Here is a 9,368-nt window from a genome sequence, read left to right on the forward strand (position 1 = left end):
CACACAAGTTACTTGTTGTGGTGCCATGTTTTTTAAGTGCGCATAACAAAGGCTGCTGCTGATCACCTCCGCCCCAAGGTGATCTAAGTGCACCTCTGAGCCTTGACGGACAGCTGCTTGACATTTGACACACTCAAAGGGCGCGGCCATACAGCAAAGCCCACCAAAAACAACTTAAACTCTTGAACGTTCGAAAGGCTGACCTTTGAGCTCCTCCACGAGCAGGGGGCCTTGCCTAGTCTATAAAAGGAGTCTGTGTCCCCAGCCCGCCGGCTTACGGCCATACCACCCTGAGCACGCCCGATCTCGTCTGATCTCGGAAGCTAAGCAGGGTCGGGCCTGGTTAGTACTTGGATGGGAGACCGCCTGGCAATACCAGGTGCTGTAAGCTTTTACACTGCTGCTTCCTTACAAGAAACATGGGCTTGCAATTACGTTGACGCACGGGCACACGTTAATGTCCTTCTAGTTTCAGCCTTGGATGTCGCTCTGCAAGCATGTGAGAAGCTTGGAGATGGGGAGCAGCTTACCCATCTCGGTGTAGCTTCCTAATACTGGAATAGAGTGTAGCAGGTAGTGGAGATAAAGGCTCAAGTTTAGTGTGTTCGAAAGGCTAACTTTTGAGCTCCTCCACGAGCAGGGGGCCTTGCCTAGTCTATAAAAGGAGTCTGTGTCCCCGGCCCCTGGGCTTACGGCCATACCACCCTGAGCACGCTCGATCTCGTCTGATCTCGGACGCTAAGCAGGGTCGGGCCTGTTTAGTACTTGGATGGGAGACCGCCTGGGAATACCAGGTGCTGTAAGCTTTTACACTGCTGCTTCCTTACAAGAAACATGGGCTTGCAATTACGTTGACGCACGGGCACGGGCACAGGCACACGTTAACGTCCTTCTAGTTCCAGCCTTGCTTTGGTTTTCACAGAAAAAAGAGAATGGTGCACCGTTCCTGGTGGCACTGCAATGCCAGGTCAATGCAAGGAGTGAAGAGAGCAAGCCCCAGTTTTCACCTCCCAATGCTCAAAAATGCATTTAATATTTAATCCCAATATAGAGGACATATCAGATATTAAACTGATAAGAACAGATACTACACTTGATCTTAGCCAAAAGGCCGAGAAGCGATGGCCCACAAGTGTGTGGGGCCAACTCAAGATCCTGGCACACAAGTTACTTGTTGTGGTGCCATGTTTTTTAAGTGCGCATAACAAAGGCTGCTGCTGATCACCTCCGCCCCAAGGTGATCTAAGTGCACCTCTGAGCCTTGACGGACAGCTGCTTGACATTTGACACACTCAAAGGGCGCGGCCATACAGCAAAGCCCACCAAAAACAACTTAAACTCTTGAACGTTCGAAAGGCTGACCTTTGAGCTCCTCCACGAGCAGGGGGCCTTGCCTAGCCTGTAAAAGGAGTCTGTGTCCCCAGCCCACCGGCTTACGGCCATACCACCCTGAGCACGCCCGATCTCGTCTGATCTCGGAAGCTAAGCAGGGTCGGGCCTGGTTAGTACTTGGATGGGAGACCGCCTGGGAATACCAGGTGCTGTAAGCTTTTACACTGCTGCTTCCTTACAAGAAACATGGGCTTGCAATTACGTTGACGCACGGGCACGGGCACAGGCACACGTTAACGTCCTTCTAGTTCCAGCCTTGCTTTGGTTTTCACAGAAAAAAGAGAATGGTGCACCGTTCCTGGTGGCACTGCAATGCCAGGTCAATGCAAGGAGTGAAGAGAGCAAGCCCCAGTTTTCACCTCCCAATGCTCAAAAATGCATTTAATATTTAATCCCCATATAGAGGACATATCAGATATTAAACTGATAAGAACAGATACTACACTTGATCTTAGCCAAAAGGCCGAGAAGCGATGGCCCACAAGTGTCTGGGGCCAACTCAAGATCTTGGCACACAAGTTACTTGTTGTGGTGCCATGTTTTTTAAGTGCGCATAACAAAGGCTGCTGCTGATCACCTCCGCCCCAAGGTGATCTAAGTGCACCTCTGAGCCTTGACGGACAGCTGCTTGACATTTGACACACTCAAAGGGCGCGGCCATACAGCAAAGCCCACCAAAAACAACTTAAACTCTTGAACGTTCGAAAGGCTGACCTTTGAGCTCCTCCACGAGCAGGGGGCCTTGCCTAGTCTATAAAAGGAGTCTGTGTCCCCAGCCCGTCGGCTTACGGCCATACCACCCTGAGCACGCCCGATCTCGTCTGATCTCGGAAGCTAAGCAGGGTCGGGCCTGGTTAGTACTTGGATGGGAGACCGCCTGGGAATACCAGGTGCTGTAAGCTTTTACACTGCTGCTTCCTTACAAGAAACATGGGCTTGCAATTACGTTGACGCACGGGCACACGTTAACGTCCTTCTAGTTTCAGCCTTGGATGTCGCTCTGCAAGCACGTGAGAAGCTTGGAGATGGGCAGCAGCTTACCCATCTCGATGTAGCTTCCTAATACTGGAATATAGTGTAGCAGGTAGTGGAGATAAAGGCTCAAGTGCAGTGTGTTCGAAAGGCTGACTTTTGAGCTCCTCCACGAGCAGGGGGCCTTGCCTAGTCTATAAAAGGAGTCTGTGTCCCCAGCCCGTCGCCTTACGGCCATACCACCCTGAGCACGCCCGATCTCGTCTGATCTCGGAAGCTAAGCAGGGTCGGGCCTGGTTAGTACTTGGATGGGAGACCGCCTGGGAATACCAGGTGCTGTAAGCTTTTACACTGCTGCTTCCTTACAAGAAACATGGGCTTGCAATTACGTTGACGCACGGGCACGGGCACAGGCACACGTTAACGTCCTTCTAGTTCCAGCCTTGCTTTGGTTTTCACAGAAAAAAGAGAATGGTGCACCGTTCCTGGTGGCACTGCAATGCCAGGTCAATGCAAGGAGTGAAGAGAGCAAGCCCCAGTTTTCACCTCCCAATGCTCAAAAATGCATTTAATATTTAATCCCCATATAGAGGACATATCAGATATTAAACTGATAAGAACAGATACTACACTTGATCTTAGCCAAAAGGCCGAGAAGCGATGGCCCACAATTGTCTGGGGCCAACTCAAGATCTTGGCACACAAGTTACTTGTTGTGGTGCCATGTTTTTTAAGTGCGCATAACAAAGGCTGCTGCTGATCACCTCCGCCCCAAGGTGATCTAAGTGCACCTCTGAGCCTTGACGGACAGCTGCTTGACATTTGACACACTCAAAGGGCGCGGCCATACAGCAAAGCCCACCAAAAACAACTTAAACTCTTGAACGTTCGAAAGGCTGACCTTTCAGCTCCTCCACGAGCAGGGGGCCTTGCCTAGTCTATAAAAGGAGTCTGTGTCCCCAGCCCGTTGGCTTACGGCCATACCACCCTGAGCACGCCCGATCTCGTCTGATCTCGGAAGCTAAGCAGGGTCGGGCCTGGTTAGTACTTGGATGGGAGACCGCCTGGGAATACCAGGTGCTGTAAGCTTTTACACTGCTGCTTCCTTACAAGAAACATGGGCTTGCAATTACGTTGACGCACGGGCACGGGCACAGGCACACGTTAACGTCCTTCTAGTTCCAGCCTTGCTTTGGTTTTCACAGAAAAAAGAGAATGGTGCACCGTTCCTGGTGGCACTGCAATGCCAGATCAGCAAGGAGTGAAGAGAGCAAGCCCCAGTTTTCACCTCCCAATGCTCAAAAATGCATTTAATATTTAATCCCCATATAGAGGACATATCAGATATTAAACTGATAAGAACAGATACTACACTTGATCTTAGCCAAAAGGCCGAGAAGCGATGGCCCACAAGTGTGTGGGGCCAACTCAAGATCTTGGCACACAAGTTACTTGTTGTGGTGCCATGTTTTTTAAGTGCGCATAACAAAGGCTGCTGCTGATCACCTCCACCCCAAGGTGATCTAAGTGCACCTCTGAGCCTTGACGGACAGCTGCTTGACATTTGACACACTCAAAGGGCGCGGCCATACAGCAAAGCCCACCAAAAACAACTTAAACTCTTGAACGTTCGAAAGGCTGACCTTTGAGCTCCTCCACAAGCAGGGGGCCTTGCCTAGTCTATAAAAGGAGTCTGTGTCCCCAGCCCATCGGCTTACGGCCATACCACCCTGAGCACGCCCGATCTCGTCTGATCTCGGAAGCTAAGCGGGTCGGGCCTGGTTAGTACTTGGATGGGAGACCGCCTGGGAATACCAGGTGCTGTAAGCTTTTACACTGCTGCTTCCTTACAAGAAACATGGGCTTGCAATTACGTTGACGCACGGGCACGGGCACAGGCACACGTTAACGTCCTTCTAGTTCCAGCCTTGCTTTGGTTTTCACAGAAAAAAGAGAATGGTGCACCGTTCCTGGTGGCACTGCAATGCCAGGCCAATGCAAGGAGTGAAGAGAGCAAGCCCCAGTTTTCACCTCCCAATGCTCAAAAATGCATTTAATATTTAATCCCCATATAGAGGACATATCAGATATTAAACTGATAAGAACAGATACTACACTTGATCTTAGCCAAAAGGCCGAGAAGCGATGGCCCACAAGTGTGTGGGGCCAACTCAAGATCTTGGCACACAAGTTACTTGTTGTGGTGCCATGTTTTTTAAGTGCGCATAACAAAGGCTGCTGCTGATCACCTCCGCCCCAAGGTGATCTAAGTGCACCTCTGAGCCTTGACGGACAGCTGCTTGACATTTGACACACTCAAAGGGCGCGGCCATACAGCAAAGCCCACCAAAAACAACTTAAACTCTTGAACGTTCGAAAGGCTGACCTTTGAGCTCCTCCACGAGCAGGGGGCCTTGCCTAGTCTATAAAAGGAGTCTGTGTCCCCAGCCCATCGGCTTACGGCCATACCACCCTGAGCACGCCCGATCTCGTCTGATCTCGGAAGCTAAGCAGGGTCGGGCCTGGTTAGTACTTGGATGGGAGACCGCCTGGGAATACCAGGTGCTGTAAGCTTTTACACTGCTGCTTCCTTACAAGAAACATGGGCTTGCAATTACGTTGACGCACGGGCACACGTTAACGTCCTTCTAGTTTCAGCCTTGGATGTCGCTCTGCAAGCACGTGAGAAGCTTGGAGATGGGCAGCAGCTTACCCATCTCGATGTAGCTTCCTAATACTGGAATATAGTGTAGCAGGTAGTGGAGATAAAGGCTCAAGTGCAGTGTGTTCGAAAGGCTGACTTTTGAGCTCCTCCACGAGCAGGGGGCCTTGCCTAGTCTATAAAAGGAGTCTGTGTCCCCAGCCCGTCGCCTTACGGCCATACCACCCTGAGCACGCCCGATCTCGTCTGATCTCGGAAGCTAAGCAGGGTCGGGCCTGGTTAGTACTTGGATGGGAGACCGCCTGGGAATACCAGGTGCTGTAAGCTTTTACACTGCTGCTTCCTTACAAGAAACATGGGCTTGCAATTACGTTGACGCACGGGCACGGGCACAGGCACACGTTAACGTCCTTCTAGTTCCAGCCTTGCTTTGGTTTTCACAGAAAAAAGAGAATGGTGCACCGTTCCTGGTGGCACTGCAATGCCAGGTCAATGCAAGGAGTGAAGAGAGCAAGCCCCAGTTTTCACCTCCCAATGCTCAAAAATGCATTTAATATTTAATCCCCATATAGAGGACATATCAGATATTAAACTGATAAGAACAGATACTACACTTGATCTTAGCCAAAAGGCCGAGAAGCGATGGCCCACAATTGTCTGGGGCCAACTCAAGATCTTGGCACACAAGTTACTTGTTGTGGTGCCATGTTTTTTAAGTGCGCATAACAAAGGCTGCTGCTGATCACCTCCGCCCCAAGGTGATCTAAGTGCACCTCTGAGCCTTGACGGACAGCTGCTTGACATTTGACACACTCAAAGGGCGCGGCTCTACAGCAAAGCCCACCAAAAACAACTTAAACTCTTGAACGTTCGAAAGGCTGACCTTTCAGCTCCTCCACGAGCAGGGGGCCTTGCCTAGTCTATAAAAGGAGTCTGTGTCCCCAGCCCGTTGGCTTACGGCCATACCACCCTGAGCAAGCCCGATCTCGTCTGATCTCGGAAGCTAAGCAGGGTCGGGCCTGGTTAGTACTTGGATGGGAGACCGCCTGGGAATACCAGGTGCTGTAAGCTTTTACACTGCTGCTTCCTTACAAGAAACATGGGCTTGCAATTACGTTGACGCACGGGCACGGGCACAGGCACACGTTAAAGTCCTTCTAGTTCCAGCCTTGCTTTGGTTTTCACAGAAAAAAGAGAATGGTGCACCGTTCCTGGTGGCACTGCAATGCCAGGTCAATGCAAGGAGTGAAGAGAGCAAGCCCCAGTTTTCACCTCCCAATGCTCAAAAATGCATTTAATATTTAATCCCCATATAGAGGACATATCAGATATTAAACTGATAAGAACAGATACTACACTTGATCTTAGCCAAAAGGCCGAGAAGCGATGGCCCACAAGTGTGTGGGGCCAACTCAAGATCTTGGCACACAAGTTACTTGTTGTGGTGCCATGTTTTTTAAGTGCGCATAACAAAGGCTGCTGCTGATCACCTCCGCCCCAAGGTGATCTAAGTGCACCTCTGAGCCTTGACGGACAGCTGCTTGACATTTGACACACTCAAAGGGCGCGGCCATACAGCAAAGCCCACCAAAAACAACTTAAACTCTTGAACGTTCGAAAGGCTGACCTTTGAGCTCCTCCACGAGCAGGGGGCCTTGCCTAGTCTATAAAAGGAGTCTGTGTCCCCAGCCCGTCGGCTTACGGCCATACCACCCTGAGCACGCCCGATCTCGTCTGATCTCGGAAGCTAAGCAGGGTCGGGCCTGGTTAGTACTTGGATGGGAGACCGCCTGGGAATACCAGGTGCTGTAAGCTTTTACACTGCTGCTTCCTTACAAGAAACATGGGCTTGCAATTACGTTGACGCACGGGCACACGTTAACGTCCTTCTAGTTTCAGCCTTGGATGTCGCTCTGCAAGCACGTGAGAAGCTTGGAGATGGGCAGCAGCTTACCCATCTCGATGTAGCTTCCTAATACTGGAATAGAGTGTAGCAGGTAGTGGAGATAAAGGCTCAAGTTTAGTGTGTTCGAAAGGCTAACTTTTGAGCTCCTCCACGAGCAGGGGGCCTTGCCTAGTCTATAAAAGGAGTCTGTGTCCCCGGCCCCTGGGCTTACGGCCATACCACCCTGAGCATGCTCGATCTCGTCTGATCTCGGAAGCTAAGCAGGGTCGGGCCTGTTTAGTACTTGGATGGGAGACCGCCTGGGAATACCAGGTGCTGTAAGCTTTTACACTGCTGCTTCCTTACAAGAAACATGGGCTTGCAATTACGTTGACGCACGGGCACACGTTAACGTCCTTCTAGTTTCAGCCTTGGATGTCGCTCTGCAAGCACGTGAGAAGCTTGGAGATGGGCAGCAGCTTACCCATCTCGATGTAGCTTCCTAATACTGGAATATAGTGTAGCGTGTAGTGGAGATAAAGGCTCAAGTGCAGTGTGTTCGAAAGGCTGACTTTTGAGCTCCTCCACGAGCAGGGGGCCTTGCCTAGTCTATAAAAGGAGTCTGTGTCCCCAGCCCGTCGGCTTACGGCCATACCACCCTGAGCACGCCCGATCTCGTCTGATCTCGGATGCTAAGCAGGGTCGGGCCTGGTTAGTACTTGGATGGGAGACAGCCTGGGAATACCAGGTGCTGTAAGCTTTTACACTGCTGCTTCCTTACAAGAAACATGGGCTTGCAATTACGTTGACGCACGGGCACGGGCACAGGCACACGTTAACGTCCTTCTAGTTCCAGCCTTGCTTTGGTTTTCACAGAAAAAAGAGAATGGTGCACCGTTCCTGGTGGCACTGCAATGCCAGGCCAATGCAAGGAGTGAAGAGAGCAAGCCCCAGTTTTCACCTCCCAATGCTCAAAAATGCATTTAATATTTAATCCCCATATAGAGGACATATCAGATATTAAACTGATAAGAACAGATACTACACTTGATCTTAGCCAAAAGGCCGAGAAGCGATGGCCCACAAGTGTGTGGGGCCAACTCAAGATCTTGGCACACAAGTTACTTGTTGTGGTGCCATGTTTTTTAAGTGCGCATAACAAAGGCTGCTGCTGATCACCTCCGCCCCAAGGTGATCAAAGTGCACCTCTGAGCCTTGACGGACAGCTGCTTGACATTTGACACACTCAAAGGGCGCGGCCATACAGCAAAGCCCACCAAAAACAACTTAAACTCTTGAACGTTCGAAAGGCTGACCTTTGAGCTCCTCCACGAGCAGGGGGCCTTGCCTAGTCTATAAAAGGAGTCTGTGTCCCCAGCCCGTCGGCTTACGGCCATACCACCCTGAGCACGCCCGATCTCGTCTGATCTCGGAAGCTAAGCAGGGTCGGGCCTGGTTAGTACTTGGATGGGAGACCGCCTGGGAATACCAGGTGCTGTAAGCTTTTACACTGCTGCTTCCTTACAAGAAACATGGGCTTGCAATTACGTTGACGCACGGGCACGGGCACAGGCACACGTTAACGTCCTTCTAGTTCCAGCCTTGCTTTGGTTTTCACAGAAAAAAGAGAATGGTGCACCGTTCCTGGTGGCACTGCAATGCCAGGTCAATGCAAGGAGTGAAGAGAGCAAGCCCCAGTTTTCACCTCCCAATGCTCAAAAATGCATTTAATATTTAATCCCCATATAGAGGACATATCAGATATTAAACTGATAAGAACAGATACTACACTTGATCTTAGCCAAAAGGCCGAGAAGCGATGGCCCACAAATGTCTGGGGCCAACTCAAGATCTTGGCACACAAGTTACTTGTTGTGGTGCCATGTTTTTTAAGTGCGCATAACAAAGGCTGCTGCTGATCACCTCCGCCCCAAGGTGATCTAAGTGCACCTCTGAGCCTTGACGGACAGCTGCTTGACATTTGACACACTCAAAGGGCGCGGCCATACAGCAAAGCCCACCAAAAACAACTTAAACTCTTGAACGTTCGAAAGGCTGACCTTTGAGCTCCTCCACGAGCAGGGGGCCTTGCCTAGTCTATAAAAGGAGTCTGTGTCCCCAGCCCGCCGGCTTACGGCCATACCACCCTGAGCACGCCCGATCTCGTCTGATCTCGGAAGCTAAGCAGGGTCGGGCCTGGTTAGTACTTGGATGGGAGACCGCCTGGGAATACCAGGTGCTGTAAGCTTTTACACTGCTGCTTCCTTACAAGAAACATGGGCTTGCAATTACGTTGACGCACGGGCACACGTTAATGTCCTTCTAGTTTCAGCCTTGGATGTCGCTCTGTAAGCATGTGAGAAGCTTGGAGATGGGGAGCAGCTTACCCATCTCGGTGTAGCTTCCTAATACTGGAATAGAGTGTAGCAGGTAGTGGAGATAAAGGCTCAAGTTTAG

The 9,368-nt window shown here is 50.8% G+C and overlaps 24 non-coding genes across 24 annotated transcripts; 15 read left to right on the top strand and 9 right to left on the bottom strand.

Annotated features, from left to right (window-relative positions):
• Nucleotides 1-272: 272 nt before the first annotated feature.
• LOC131440905 (5S ribosomal RNA) lies at nt 273-391 on the top strand. The gene has a single exon (XR_009231588.1). It is a non-coding gene; the product is annotated as a 5S ribosomal RNA (ribosomal RNA).
• A 296-nt stretch (nt 392-687) lies between these two features.
• Nucleotides 688-806, top strand: LOC131441078 (5S ribosomal RNA). Its single transcript, XR_009231754.1, has one exon. It is a non-coding gene; the product is annotated as a 5S ribosomal RNA (ribosomal RNA).
• A 124-nt stretch (nt 807-930) lies between these two features.
• On the bottom strand, nt 931-1,123 carry LOC131442639 (U2 spliceosomal RNA). Its single transcript, XR_009233206.1, has one exon. It is a non-coding gene; the product is annotated as a U2 spliceosomal RNA (small nuclear RNA).
• A 308-nt stretch (nt 1,124-1,431) lies between these two features.
• Nucleotides 1,432-1,550, top strand: LOC131476312 (5S ribosomal RNA). The gene has a single exon (XR_009242687.1). It is a non-coding gene; the product is annotated as a 5S ribosomal RNA (ribosomal RNA).
• A 124-nt stretch (nt 1,551-1,674) lies between these two features.
• LOC131441843 (U2 spliceosomal RNA) lies at nt 1,675-1,867 on the bottom strand. Its single transcript, XR_009232438.1, has one exon. It is a non-coding gene; the product is annotated as a U2 spliceosomal RNA (small nuclear RNA).
• Nucleotides 1,868-2,175: 308 nt separating this feature from the next.
• On the top strand, nt 2,176-2,294 carry LOC131476314 (5S ribosomal RNA). Its single transcript, XR_009242689.1, has one exon. It is a non-coding gene; the product is annotated as a 5S ribosomal RNA (ribosomal RNA).
• A 296-nt stretch (nt 2,295-2,590) lies between these two features.
• On the top strand, nt 2,591-2,709 carry LOC131477599 (5S ribosomal RNA). Its single transcript, XR_009243928.1, has one exon. It is a non-coding gene; the product is annotated as a 5S ribosomal RNA (ribosomal RNA).
• Nucleotides 2,710-2,833: 124 nt separating this feature from the next.
• Nucleotides 2,834-3,026, bottom strand: LOC131441844 (U2 spliceosomal RNA). The gene has a single exon (XR_009232439.1). It is a non-coding gene; the product is annotated as a U2 spliceosomal RNA (small nuclear RNA).
• Nucleotides 3,027-3,334: 308 nt separating this feature from the next.
• Nucleotides 3,335-3,453, top strand: LOC131476315 (5S ribosomal RNA). The gene has a single exon (XR_009242690.1). It is a non-coding gene; the product is annotated as a 5S ribosomal RNA (ribosomal RNA).
• Nucleotides 3,454-3,577: 124 nt separating this feature from the next.
• Nucleotides 3,578-3,768, bottom strand: LOC131442829 (U2 spliceosomal RNA). The gene has a single exon (XR_009233389.1). It is a non-coding gene; the product is annotated as a U2 spliceosomal RNA (small nuclear RNA).
• A 308-nt stretch (nt 3,769-4,076) lies between these two features.
• LOC131441256 (5S ribosomal RNA) lies at nt 4,077-4,194 on the top strand. Its single transcript, XR_009231927.1, has one exon. It is a non-coding gene; the product is annotated as a 5S ribosomal RNA (ribosomal RNA).
• A 124-nt stretch (nt 4,195-4,318) lies between these two features.
• On the bottom strand, nt 4,319-4,511 carry LOC131442266 (U2 spliceosomal RNA). Its single transcript, XR_009232842.1, has one exon. It is a non-coding gene; the product is annotated as a U2 spliceosomal RNA (small nuclear RNA).
• Nucleotides 4,512-4,819: 308 nt separating this feature from the next.
• On the top strand, nt 4,820-4,938 carry LOC131476316 (5S ribosomal RNA). The gene has a single exon (XR_009242691.1). It is a non-coding gene; the product is annotated as a 5S ribosomal RNA (ribosomal RNA).
• A 296-nt stretch (nt 4,939-5,234) lies between these two features.
• On the top strand, nt 5,235-5,353 carry LOC131477600 (5S ribosomal RNA). The gene has a single exon (XR_009243929.1). It is a non-coding gene; the product is annotated as a 5S ribosomal RNA (ribosomal RNA).
• Nucleotides 5,354-5,477: 124 nt separating this feature from the next.
• On the bottom strand, nt 5,478-5,670 carry LOC131441846 (U2 spliceosomal RNA). The gene has a single exon (XR_009232441.1). It is a non-coding gene; the product is annotated as a U2 spliceosomal RNA (small nuclear RNA).
• A 308-nt stretch (nt 5,671-5,978) lies between these two features.
• On the top strand, nt 5,979-6,097 carry LOC131477659 (5S ribosomal RNA). The gene has a single exon (XR_009243984.1). It is a non-coding gene; the product is annotated as a 5S ribosomal RNA (ribosomal RNA).
• A 124-nt stretch (nt 6,098-6,221) lies between these two features.
• Nucleotides 6,222-6,414, bottom strand: LOC131441847 (U2 spliceosomal RNA). Its single transcript, XR_009232442.1, has one exon. It is a non-coding gene; the product is annotated as a U2 spliceosomal RNA (small nuclear RNA).
• Nucleotides 6,415-6,722: 308 nt separating this feature from the next.
• On the top strand, nt 6,723-6,841 carry LOC131476317 (5S ribosomal RNA). Its single transcript, XR_009242692.1, has one exon. It is a non-coding gene; the product is annotated as a 5S ribosomal RNA (ribosomal RNA).
• A 296-nt stretch (nt 6,842-7,137) lies between these two features.
• On the top strand, nt 7,138-7,256 carry LOC131440968 (5S ribosomal RNA). Its single transcript, XR_009231648.1, has one exon. It is a non-coding gene; the product is annotated as a 5S ribosomal RNA (ribosomal RNA).
• Nucleotides 7,257-7,552: 296 nt separating this feature from the next.
• On the top strand, nt 7,553-7,671 carry LOC131441301 (5S ribosomal RNA). Its single transcript, XR_009231970.1, has one exon. It is a non-coding gene; the product is annotated as a 5S ribosomal RNA (ribosomal RNA).
• Nucleotides 7,672-7,795: 124 nt separating this feature from the next.
• Nucleotides 7,796-7,988, bottom strand: LOC131442267 (U2 spliceosomal RNA). The gene has a single exon (XR_009232843.1). It is a non-coding gene; the product is annotated as a U2 spliceosomal RNA (small nuclear RNA).
• A 308-nt stretch (nt 7,989-8,296) lies between these two features.
• LOC131476318 (5S ribosomal RNA) lies at nt 8,297-8,415 on the top strand. The gene has a single exon (XR_009242693.1). It is a non-coding gene; the product is annotated as a 5S ribosomal RNA (ribosomal RNA).
• Nucleotides 8,416-8,539: 124 nt separating this feature from the next.
• LOC131441848 (U2 spliceosomal RNA) lies at nt 8,540-8,732 on the bottom strand. Its single transcript, XR_009232443.1, has one exon. It is a non-coding gene; the product is annotated as a U2 spliceosomal RNA (small nuclear RNA).
• A 308-nt stretch (nt 8,733-9,040) lies between these two features.
• LOC131476319 (5S ribosomal RNA) lies at nt 9,041-9,159 on the top strand. The gene has a single exon (XR_009242694.1). It is a non-coding gene; the product is annotated as a 5S ribosomal RNA (ribosomal RNA).
• The last annotated feature ends 209 nt before the right edge of the window (nt 9,160-9,368 follow it).

Source organism: Solea solea, chromosome 16 (assembly GCF_958295425.1).
Source record: "Solea solea chromosome 16, fSolSol10.1, whole genome shotgun sequence".
Lineage (NCBI taxonomy): Eukaryota > Metazoa > Chordata > Actinopteri > Pleuronectiformes > Soleidae > Solea > Solea solea.